Source organism: Dendropsophus ebraccatus, chromosome 2 (assembly GCF_027789765.1).
Source record: "Dendropsophus ebraccatus isolate aDenEbr1 chromosome 2, aDenEbr1.pat, whole genome shotgun sequence".
NCBI lineage: Eukaryota > Metazoa > Chordata > Amphibia > Anura > Hylidae > Dendropsophus > Dendropsophus ebraccatus.
Window position 1 is genome coordinate 203771968 of NC_091455.1, and position 11412 is coordinate 203783379.

Genomic DNA, 11412 nt, shown 5'->3' on the forward strand with positions numbered 1-11412 from the left:
TGTTCCTGTAGTATAAGGTGTGTGCGTCTCATATCATTATCAGTGATGTCATACAGGGGGCGGGGCTGTGACTACCTTCCCAAGTTCTGCAGGTCCCAACTCTGATTCGTCGAAGGTTATAAACAGTTGATTTCCATCCCTTCCTATAGAATCAATAGTAAATTGTAAGTTTAGCAAAAGTTTCAGACTACAAAATCAGCCCCCAGTGCAGTTATAGGAGCGGCAGGGTAAGAGGCGCCATCCATATATTATATATATATATATATATATATATATATATATATATCGCCAGGTCTTTAGATGTTTAAATGAACTGATCCTTTAAATGTCGTATATGCGGAGCGTGTAATCCGACCGTGTTAATACCAAAAATAAATACAAGGTGATTCCGGGAGGACTGCGCAGCTGAAATACAGAATTAACCATTCCCTCAGTGCAGAGAGTCTGGCAGGCGACATAGCAGAGCCGACATAGCAGAACTAACACAGCAGAGCCGACACAGTGGAGCCTACACAGCAGAGCCTACACAGCAGAGCCAAAACAGGGGAGCCAAAACAGCGGAGCCAAAACAGCGGAGCCGACACAGCGGAGCCAAAACAGCGGAGCCAAAACAGCGGAGCCGACACAGCGGAGCCAAAACAGCGGAGCCGACACAGCAGAGTGAAATACACAGGGTACAGATGGGTCTCCTCGTCATCTACATTATGTGTCTTCAGCTGAGCGTTACATTGTCCATCCCTGTTCCAGCAGCCGTGGAGTCTCCTGATGAGGGTTATACTCCCATCAGCAAGGACAACAAACTGGTAATATGTTTTACTCTGATTCTGTGTTCAGGGGGGACCTGGGGTACAGGCTATTGTGAGCCCCCCCCCCAATCACCATCTCCATAGCTGCAGAGTAGCTGTGTACATGTAACGACAGCGCCCCCTGTGCTCACCTGGGCCAGTCATATGGCTACAATATGACTACAATTATGTAAGCGCTGCCTCCACCCCTGCTGGTTAAGAGTCTGCACAGAGCTCACCCTCTGTGTCACAACAAGTGTACAGTCATCTGGTGTAGAGAACACTGATGGCCTCATATTATAGGACTGCTCCTACTACTGGCCTGCAGAACAGTGAGTGCAGCTCTGGAGCATGCTTTGTCCGGGTTGTATGTGATGGTTGTATAGCTATGTGGGTGTTATATGGCGGCACTCCAGTGGATCCAGTGTTACATATAGAATAATGGATCTTGTTTTATCTCAGGTCACAGATAAAGAACCGCCTGCCAAGGGGAACACGACCATCACAGCCATCAACAAAGACATTTTTTTGAAACCGCCTAAGCATCATGTGGCCAGCTGTCTGCGCTGCATCTTCGACCTTGTTGGTTAATGATCCCCCATGAAGACTTCTAGGACCCCCGGGGGCCCTTGCACCAATGCAGTATACTGCCCACCTGTCCCCATCCTCAGACTGGACCATCTGTTCTCAGGGCATTTCTGGGTCTTTCCTAAAGGTGCAGTTTAAGGGTCCAGATTTTGCCCCAGACCCTCCCCAACTCATTACCAGCCCACTAGGGGCCCCACTATCCTGCATGGCTGCCATAACTTGATCTGATCACATGATCTCTGTACAATATTATACAATAAATCTACTGATGCAACCTCATGTGTCATACTGTCTGCTGATCTTTGTGGAGGAAGGACACGAGCCAGATAGCTCAACATGGTGGTCCTATCTGGGTCCTGGCCCTCTGCCGGGTCCCCGTACCCCAGGTCAGTCTTAGTCAGTACCCCGCATGGGAAGGACACAAGACAGCACATCTCTCACAACTTCTTTATTAGTAACACTCCAAAGCACTATGCACTGTTCAACTCCTCTTAAGAGAGGACTAGCCAGAGACAACCTCAACCCACGCGGAGGACAAGGAGAAGTCACAGAGCAGGACAGTATCCACTACAGAGCCAAAGAGCTTGGAACTGATCTGGACAGAGCAAAGTTGCAGTAGCCTATGAACTCTGTCTCGCAGCGAGGGTGTCAGCAGGGAACCCTCAGCATTCCGCTCATCCCAGGTAAGGTCTGGGGCCTGTGTCACCCATTAGGAAGGTTCAGCCGAGTCTAGTGGGCATAAGGTGGTGTAAAGACTGAAGTCAACGGTCAATACACGGGCACAGGTGTTCTTCTTATTCTTCTAAGTATTCTACCTTATCCTCCAACATCCCGGCAGAGCACAGTACTACATAGGTTGAGACTCTCACGGCATCCTCCTCTTTGCTACTCTGTTTCTTGTATCACTCAGCACAACTCAACCAACACGACTATATCCTACACTGTACTTCTACTACAGATCTGGTCGTCCTATTGTCAAGTGTTTATTGGGAACTTTGTCAAGTGTGTCTCAGAGACTTTATCTAAAGGAACCTCATTCTGTTGAACCTGTATTACCTGCTGCACATTTACAAGTAGTAAACCGACTCTATATCCAAAGACTCTGTGATTATTCGCCACCACCGACACAGCACATACCACAACCTTGGGACATTCTCCCCTTTCTGTGGGTGGCGGGTCCTATCATCTGGGAGGGTCACTACACCACCCTGGCCATCCGTGATCACTCCAACCCAAGGGACCCAGTAGCAACCCAGCAGGAAACTGACCACAGGGGAAAAGGATACTACTGGCCTTGTAAAATAAAAGCAGGCGTGCCATCACACCTGTGTGCCCACCAGGCACTGGCGTCACAAATTACCACCTAGAGGTCCGAAGAATTGTCTTCTATTACAAAAGATGAATATTGGCTGTAACGGCCGATAATAGTTTTGTGTAATAGGGCCTTAAGACTATGATAGAGAGACACAGAACCAGTATTGACACGTGCTGTGATAAGTACACGGAGCAGAACACCCAGTAGTACTTGGTACTAGGGATGGTCCGAACCGAGTTCGGATCGGGTTCGTACGAACCCGAACCCTCGGTAATGGTTCCCGCTGTCTGCCCGCTCCGTGGAGCGGGCGGATCCAGCGGGAGGACCGCCCGGAAAACTGGGATACAGCCATAGCCATAGGCTGTATCCCTGTTTTCCAGGCGTTACTCCCGCTGTATCCGCCCGCTCCACAGAGCTGGTAGACAGCTGGAATCTGCTGCCGAGCGTTCGGGTTCATACGAACCCGAACCTCGGCAGGTTCGGACCATCCCTACTTGGTACGAGTGGGTCACTAAGAAGAGCCAACCTTCAACCCTTCGCCAATACGACTCAACAAAAGCAGAGAGGCACATCGGCAAGAAAGCGCAGCTTCTCCAATCCCTGACTAGACTTTTGTGGTACCTCTGTGACCACAGGACTTTGACTAAAGATTTGACTTTAGAACGATGACCCTGTCAGCGTGGACAGCACGATCCCCTCTGCTGAGCTCAGCACTGCAGGGTCAGGAACACACGGAATCAAGAACTCAGCAGCTCAGGAACAAGGACTGGCCCGAGGCCAGGCCCCTCAAAAACATCCAGCTGGCTCTGGAGACAACTCGACAATGACAGCAGGAAATCTGGAAACCTGAAGCACACTAGGCCCGAATGACCTCAGTACTACAGGGAAACAATCTGATTGGTGGAGGTCACCTGAGGTAACTTGGTTGCTGATAAAACTGGCAAGATGGGGAGAGGTTGGTCAGAGCCCTGAAAGGACAGGGAAGAAAAGAGTTACAAACAGCTGAATTGGTAAGCTGTGATAGGCTGACCCGGGGATAACCTGAGACAGACCAACCACAAGCAGGTGGCAGCAGAATTACATGCTAGAAATCACATACACACTTAAACGGAAACTTTTAAATCAACTGGTGTCAGAAAGTTATATAGATTTGTAATTTACTTCTATTTAAAAAATATCCAGTGTTCTAGTACTTATCAGCTGCTGTATGTCCTGCAGGAGGGGATGTATTCTATCCAGTCTGACACAGTGCTCTCTGCTGCCGCCTCTGTCCATGTCAGGAACTGTGCGGAGCAGTAGAAAATCCTCATAAAAAAACTGTCCTGCTCTGCACAGACATGGACAGAGGTGGCAGCAGAGAGCACTGTGTCAGAATACGGCACTTTCCGCAGAACATACAGCAGCTGATAAGTACTGGAAGACTGGAGATTTTGAACTAGAAGTAAATTACACATCTATATAACTTGCTGACACCAGTTGATTTGAAAGAAAAAGAACAATGGCTGGAGTTGCCTTTGAACCCTTTTACCTATTACAAGGAGCCTGTGCTTGCTGTCAATGAATAGAAAGAGAACACAGTAAATGCAGTTCGCATCCTTCATCCTACCCAAGCGGAATTCTCCATGATCAGCTGGTCAGATTTAAAGGGGAACAGGTGACACTTCCCCTTTAAATCTGACCGCTATAACAGAAGATACAATGTAACAAGTGACGGGTTGTGCGGCTTTATGAGAGGAAGCTCCGGTGTCATAATGTAACCTCTTAGGATTAATCCGGACGGATCCCTTGTCATCGCCGGTATTATAGCGTCCGCTGCTGATTTTCCACTATTTGGCTTTCGGGCCAGGATCCATCAAACCACAAAGCAAACAGTAACGCCCGCCGCGTCCTTGGCCACTCAGCGCCCTGCGCCTGGGAGGCTGCACAGTCCGTCCGCTGCAGTGTGGAGGATGCAGCTCTGGATCAGGGTGATCGTACTCCTGGGGTGCTCCGCCCTGGGCTCCCGCACCCCCCCGGAGGACCCCATCACTAACGCAGTAGACTCCTGTAGGAACAGGCTCAACGCTAACTTTGACTTCAAATTCCTGGATGTTCCAGCAAAAAATCCTGAGGTAACAAAGAGGCGGTGTAATAAGATGGGTTATATGTGTCATATATGTGTCACATGTACAGGCGTGTATGTTGCGGTATTTTCGGGTGGGGGTTCACACTGCAAATTATCCCGGATCTCTTCCTATTCCTTGTAGCGGATACGGAGCCGGGTGACTTAGTGCTAATCCCCCGTATTACAGAATATCAATATTGTACAAGAGAACGATGAAGTTTTAAAGGGACAGTAACCCCAACATTATAATAGAGTAACAGAGATAATCCTTTTACTTCACATCATTCATTGCTTTCACCATTTTATCTCCTGGCAGAACAAGGGAATGTTCTTTAAATATTCGTCATATTTTCGCCGCCCCAGTCCCCCCCTCCGACGTCTCTTCCCCTGGCTGTATAGACCCCCCAAGTATCAATTCATCCTGACCACAACAGCCTGGAAGAAACCTCTGACCGAGACAAGTCTGGAAAGCGGCAACAACACGGTATGTATAATACTGATCATACATCTTACTGTACATTACAAAGTGCCCGGGTTATACCAGCACCATCCATATCACTATACACAGAAGATGTATAACTTTTACCAGCTGTACATATATAACCATATACAGGAGATCCCCAGGTTATACCAGCTGTAAATATATAACTATATACAGGAGATACCCAGGTTATACCAGTTGTGCATATATCATTATATACAGGAGATACCCGGGTTATACCAGCTGTACATATATAACTATATACAGGAGATACCCAGGTTATACCAGCTGTACATATATATTATATACGGGAGATCCCCAGGTTATGCCAGCTGTACATATATAATTATATGCAGGATATACCCAGGTTATACCAGCTGTACATATGTAATTATATGCAAGATATACCAGCTGTACATATATCATTATATACAGTAGATACCCAGGTTATACCGGCTGTACATATATATTATATACAGCAGATACCCAGGTTATATCAGCTGTATATATATATTATATACAGGACATACCCAGGTTATACCAGCATGCTCCCTATCACTATATACATGTTATACATCACACACCATCAGATATAACCCTAGATCCCCTCTGTTCCTGTCTTACAGGTTGTCAGGACGTGTTCCGGCTTCTTGACCAGTCAGGCTCCCGTGCAGTACATCTTCTCCTGTCACAATGTCACGCAGGAGGTGCTGTGCTCAGTATTATCTCACTTTTCCTAATGTTGTATTTTCTCCGTTTGGGGATACAAAGCACCAAACCCTCTGCAGAGATATAGACATAAATGATGACATTCTGCAGCCACCACTAGGGGATCAGTGCTGTCTATACACAGAACCTAGTGATAACAGTGCCCCCTAGTGGTGGCTGCAGGAGCTAAACTTTATCATGACTGCGGGAGATTTGGTGCTCTGGATCAGAAGCAAATCAGCTGCAGAAGCTGATATATTATGACACTGAAGGTGATGATGAAGTCAGGACTGGAGGCTGATGGGTGTTAGTATCGGAATTTGACGCCATCTCTGCTGGAACCTAAACCATCCGTTAGGTAATGGGGGGGCAATTAGGTCAGTGGTTACGCTACATAGACAACATCCTCAAAGGAGCAGCGATCAGCAGAGACCTCGTCTTCCGCACTTTCCTCCCTTCTAATTAAAGGAGACGTCTTCCTGTTCTTAAAGGGGAGGCACATCTTAGAAATACTTTATTATATTTACTGGTAGGTAGTTCTGAAATAATAAAGAGAGATCACTGATTAGGATTCTAGGAGTAGAGCACTTGCTCTGGTTGACCGGTCCTGTCCGGCTACATACAGACAGCCTATGTGAATGAACACTAAGCAACGCTTTATTTCTCCTGTGGTGGCACTGCAGGAAAACTAAACCCTTAGTGCAAGATTTCCTCACCGATCACAGCTGATCAGCTTATGCTAAGGAGCCCTTATGAGAAATATAGACTTTACAAAGCAGAAAACCCCTTTAAAGAGACTGGGGGTCCGCAGGGGATGGAATACATTGATGTTTATTACTGTACAGCAGACTGACACTTAAGTCTCCTCTGCTTTTAGGGGTCCAGATGGGAGAAGACTGTGGAGGAGTCACCAGTCACTGCCACTGTAAGCAGCGAATCAGAAGAGGGGTCTGGCTACACCCAGGACGAGGAGTCACCCGAGGAGGAGGATGACAGCTGGGACCTCTCCCGCTGTCTGGGCTGTATATTTGGAATGTTAAATAAACCGAGAAAACGATGATCACCACCCTGGAGCATTATGGGTCGTGTGGAGGGACTGATCCCCTGTGGGTTATTGGGACTGAATTCTGGACAATAATCCTGCAATTTCTTTAACCCCCCCCCCCCCCCCCCACAAATAAAAATTTACATGACTTCCTGTCTGCGTGACCACCCCAAGAACACATAGAGGTGGTCACAGGACTTGACTGCCGCACAGGAGCCGCCTATCCTGCCCCACAGACTTCCTTCTAATGTATAGGAAGGATCAAGAAATCCAGATTTACATAGATTGAGCTTTCATCATCCTCGGCCTCCAGATCTTAATGTTTTGCTGATCATAGAAATAAAAGTCCCATCACATCCCAGATCTCGTGTGCAGCCATTAAATTGTCACTGGCGTCTACAACAAACTCAGGGTGCAACTGATCCTTCCCTCTGCAAGAACTGCTAAGATGCAGACAGAGCAGCTCAAGGATCAGTTACAGCTGCTACAAGAAGTCTATGGAGAGGGAAGGGGGGAGAAGTGGCTAAAAGCTCTAGTAAGGGCCTATGAACCCGTCCACAGTTCTGTCTGCAATTGTGCACAGAATATAGGACTAACAGATTTCAATGGCTCCGTTTACACCTCCGTTCATGGATACGAGCTGCGATCCAAGCTGCAAAAAAAAAAAAAAAGGCCGGGCCGCTATCTTCTATTTAGAGGTCTAAATTGTGGAGCACTACCAATGCACATTCATAGTGTGATCCGCAATTACCAGCCGCACTACAGACATGTGAACAAGGCCTAAGTGTTATTTCTTATTCACAGGATCCGTGCTGTGATGCAGAGGATTGTGGCATGGATCCCCTAGCCAGATTCCCCAACAGGCAATGCTCTGTGAGCTCTACAGCCTGAACCCCAGACTGATACATTGTACATAGCTAGTCCTGCTCTCAGCTGTATCCAGTGTAGACAATGCTCTGTGAGCTCTACAGCCTGGACCCCAGACTGATACATTGTATATAGCCAGTCCTGCTCTCAGCTGTATCCAGTGTAGACAATGCTCTGTGAGCTCTACAGCCTGGACCCCAGACTGATACATTGTACATAGCTAGTCCTGCTCTCAGCTGTATCCAGTGTAGACAATGCTCTGTGAGCTCTACAGCCTGGACCCCAGACTGATACATTGTACATAGCTAGTCCTGCTCTCAGCTGTATCCAGTGTAGACAATGCTCTGTGAGCTCTACAGCCTGGACCCCAGACTGATACATTGTATATAGCCAGTCCGGCTCTCTGCTGTATCCAGTGTAGACAATGCTCTGTGAGCTATACAGCCTGGACTCCAGACTGATACATTGTACATAGCTAGTCCTGCTCTCAGCTGTCTCCAGTGTAAACAATGCTCTGTGAGCTCTACAGCCTGGACTGATACATTGTACATAGCTAATCCTGCTCTCAGCTGTCTCCAGTGTAGACAATGCTCTGTGAGCTCTACAGCCTGGACCCCAGACTGATACATTGTGCATAGCTAGTCCTGCTCTCAGATGAGTTGTATGTAGTGTAGACCATACTCTAAGTTTACAATATACAGGGCTCCAGATGCGACTGACATCTTGCAAATGGCGCCCAGGGCGCCATTTGCGACTGGCCCCGGCTGTGGCGCGCTGTCTCTTTAAGGACAATGACCGCCTTCCGCACGCTGCACCGAAGCGTGTCCCCGCACACTGGGGACACACTTCTCCAGTGACATCATCCAGCACGTCCGTCATTCATTGGACGGACGGCCGCAGAGGCGCCACACTCCTCCAGCGCCTCTCTCCCGCCTCTCCTCACCCGGCGGTTCTTCAAGTTCACCCCAGCGGCACTAAGCTTAGATTGTGGGTGAGTACAACCGGAGGGACGGCAGGGGTGGCGGCCGGACAGTAATGTGTGTGGGGGGACTGCGGCCTGGGCGGGGGATTGGTAGTGTGTCTGTTGTGATGGCGGCCAGGTGCGGTAGTCAGTGCGTGTGGGGTGCGAGGGGGGGGGTATGTATAGACTGCACAGTACCACTTCCCTCAGTGTCTGTATATATAGACTGCACAGTACCACTTCCCTCAGTGTCTGTATGTATAGACTGCACAGTACCACTTCCCTCAGTGTCTGTATGTATAGACTGCACAGTACCACTTCCCTCAGTGTCTGTATGTATAGACTGCACAGTACCACTTCCCTCAGTGTCTGTATGTATAGACTGCACAGTACCACTTCCCTCAGTGTCTGTATGTATAGACTGCACAGTACCACTTCCCTCAGTGTCTGTATGTATAGACTGCACAGTACCACTTCCCTCAATGTCTGTATGTATACACTGCACAGTACCACTTCCCTCAGTGTCTGTATGTATATACACAGCACAGTACCATTTCCCTCAGTGTGTGTGTATGTATACACTGCACAGTACCACTTCCCATATACATTGCCACAGGGGCTATATGTCATCGGCTGCCGGGGGCTATATATATATATATATATATATATATATATATATATATATATATATATAGTAGATCATTGCCGGTAAGATGGCAGCTGGCTGAGGGAACACACCGGCAGCAGGGGGGTATATGGTTGTCAAGTTGCAAGTTTCCATGTTGAACGTTTTCAAACTAAGAAAAGAAAGGATCTAAAGGAGGAGGAGGCTGCCGTGGCCTCTGCACACAGTAAGTCCCATTTAACATAACATTAATTTTACATGTTTTAAAATGTTGGCGACCAAATATTCTATTTGGCGCCTAAATTTTTCAGGTTAGGAGCCAATGGCTCCTAGGTAAATTTTTTAGTCTGGAGCCCTGATATATCAGTCTGGATCTCACAGAGCTTTGTCTAAACAATCTACAACTTTACATCTGCATTGTCCTGGCCTTTGTTGCAGTGCTTCATTGCCGGTCTCATTAGTGTAATAGGAGATCTATATACCTGAGCGGATAATATTAGGGATGTTTAAGGGTTTGTTCACATCACATTAAGGCAAAACTACACATTGGAGAATAGTGAGAGCAGAGGCCGGATCTGTATGGGGGGGGGGGGGGGGGGGGTGTTATCAGCTTCTCCACATTCACATACACTGTGTGGGAGATTTATCAAACATGGTTTAAAGTGAAACTGGCTCAGTCGCCCCTAGCAACCAATCAGATTCTACCTTTCATTCCTCACAGCCTCTTTGGAAAATGAAAGGTGGAATCTGATTGGTTGCTAGGGGCAACTGGGCCAGTTTCACTTTACACCATGTTTGATAAATCTCCCCCTGTGTGTATAGCACCAACTTATACCAGAGCACGGTCTCTACTGTTTCCATTCACACTGGACCTCTCACAGAGCGCAGCCTATTAGGATGTGTTTGGAGTGTAAGAGGAAGCCGGAGAAGCTGAGATTGTGCAGACGACATACAGAGGTTATCGGAGTCACTCCCAGAGCCCAGCGCCTCATCACTGAGCCATGGTGGATGCTATAGAGACACTCCCTATTATTATTGTATAAAGCAGCCATCAGTAAGACTGACAGGAGGACCCTGGGGATGGAGATGCTCCTGCTATAGAGGTCTGATCTACCCACAGCTTTAGGGAAAGAAGAGGAGCCTGATCTACCCCCCAGCTCTAGGGAGAGGAGCCTGATCTACCCCCCAGCTCTAGGGAGAGGAGCCTGATCTACCCCCCAGCTCTAGGGAGAGGAGCCTGATCTACCCCCCAGCTCTAGGGAGAGGAGCCTGATCTACCCCCCAGCTCTAGGGAGAGGAGCCTGATCTACCCACAGCTTTAGGGAAAGATGAACCTGATCTACCCCCAGCTCTAGGGAGAGGAAAGGAGCCTGATCTACCCCCAGCAATAGGGAGAGAAGAGAAGCCTGATCTGCCCCCAGCAATAGGGAGAGAAGAGGAGCCTGATCTGCCCCCAGCAATAGGGAGAGAAGAGGAACCTGATCTACCCTCAGCTCTAGGGAGACAAGAGGAGCCTGATCTACCCCCAGCTATAGGAACACAACCTACACTTCTAGAATAGAGAAGCAATAAGACTGATAGGACTCTGGGAACGGGTAAGAGCGCCCCTGTACAGGATGGAGACATTCTGCCACACCTGGGCACTACTCACCCATAACTACCCTGGCACTCAGCTTGGTAGATACACTGTAAGCAACAGGACTAACCGGACAACCCCAGGAAGAAAGAGGAAACAGAACTCAAAAACAAGACGACGCCGTAGCCATGACTCCAGCTGTAAACCTTATAGGGAGCAGAACGGCCTTTCATACTCATACCGGCAGTAATCACCTCTGGCTCTCTGACTCCAGGTAACTGAGGGCGCCCCCCACAGGTGACAGCTTGTCACATGAAGAGCTGCAGCAGAGCAATCCTAGAGCATCAGGTTCCGGCC

The 11412-nt window shown here is 48.2% G+C and overlaps 1 long non-coding RNA gene across 1 annotated transcript; it reads left to right on the forward strand.

Moving 5' to 3' along the window:
- The first annotated feature begins 325 nt into the window (after positions 1-325).
- On the forward strand, positions 326-1652 carry LOC138784872 (uncharacterized). Its single transcript, XR_011361968.1, has 2 exons — positions 326-803; positions 1248-1652. It is a non-coding gene; the product is annotated as an uncharacterized lncRNA (long non-coding RNA).
- The last annotated feature ends 9760 nt before the right edge of the window (positions 1653-11412 follow it).